This window comes from Lutra lutra, chromosome 11 (genome assembly GCF_902655055.1).
Source record: "Lutra lutra chromosome 11, mLutLut1.2, whole genome shotgun sequence".
In the NCBI taxonomy this organism is placed as follows: domain Eukaryota; kingdom Metazoa; phylum Chordata; class Mammalia; order Carnivora; family Mustelidae; genus Lutra; species Lutra lutra.
The window spans coordinates 75,804,841-75,805,937 of NC_062288.1; the positions used below are offsets into that span (position 1 = coordinate 75,804,841).

The window sequence follows — 1,097 nt, forward strand, 5'->3', positions numbered from 1 at the left end:
AACTTGTAGAGGGGCAAGGGATTTGGGCCTTTTAGGCAACGGGAACCAGGAAAAATTTGGGAATACAGCAGTGAAATGGTGGAAACTTATTTTAGAGAGATTTATTTGGAGTGAGCAAGATGATTTGAAGAGAGAGGAATCTGGGCGAGCGAGGCTCGTTATGAATTCTAGTAATTTAGAAAGGAGGTGATAAGGGCCTTGGTTTAGGTGGTGCCATTGAGAAAGACAAGGGATAAGTGTGTGAAAAAAAGAATGAACAAGAATGGAGAGACAGATATTGCATGAAAAGTAGAACTTTTCGTCAGAAAAGAAAAAGTTTTCTTGTTATCAGAAAGATAATTCTGAAGTTTTTGGGTGTAGATAATAGCAGAATAATGATACTGCCATTTGAAACAAAATCTGGGGATTCGGAATGCCTTTCCTTTAAGAATGTGGCCTCTGCCTCGGCGCACTGCCCCATCCCCCAACAACCGTGATAGCAGTGGGGCCCCCAGCACTCTGCTGTCTCCTCCCGGATTATCATCAGCAAAGTTGATAATTTAGAATTGAGAGGTAACTACTTATTGCATAGCCAGGGAAAATATTTGACTGGAGATGAGGAACTGGATTTCGTCAACCTGTTATTGCTGTGTATTTTACCTTTTTTTTTTTTTTTTTTTTTTTTTTTTTTTTTGTAATATGGAACGCTTCACGAATTTGCATGTGATCCTTGTGCAGGGACTATGCTAATCTTCTCTGTATGGTTCCAGTTTTAGTATATGTGCTGCCAAAGTGAGCATGCTATGTATTTTACATTGTCCAAATTAGTTAACAGTGTGGCTGAGAGAGTTTATTGGGATAATGGAGATCAGTGGTTCTCTAACTTATTTTCATCATAATCGCTGGTGGAAATTTTAAATAATACACCTGGACCCATCTTCAGAGTATCTGATTTCAATTCATCTAGGTAGGACAGCGCCTCATTTTATTTTTTTGCGACGGTTGGGCCGTGTGGGGTGGACCCATCAAGGGGGGGGGGTGGTCCTGAAGGTGCGGTCGGGGGTGGTGTAGGGTGCGGTCAGGGCCTCGTTTTGTTGTTGTTGTTGTTGTTGTTGTTG

At 41.5% G+C, this 1,097-nt stretch overlaps 1 non-coding gene across 1 annotated transcript; it reads right to left on the reverse strand.

Moving 5' to 3' along the window:
- Positions 1 to 672: 672 nt before the first annotated feature.
- LOC125081506 (U6 spliceosomal RNA) lies at positions 673 to 779 on the reverse strand. Its single transcript, XR_007121711.1, has one exon. It is a non-coding gene; the product is annotated as a U6 spliceosomal RNA (small nuclear RNA).
- Between the last annotated feature and the right edge of the window lie 318 nt (positions 780 to 1,097).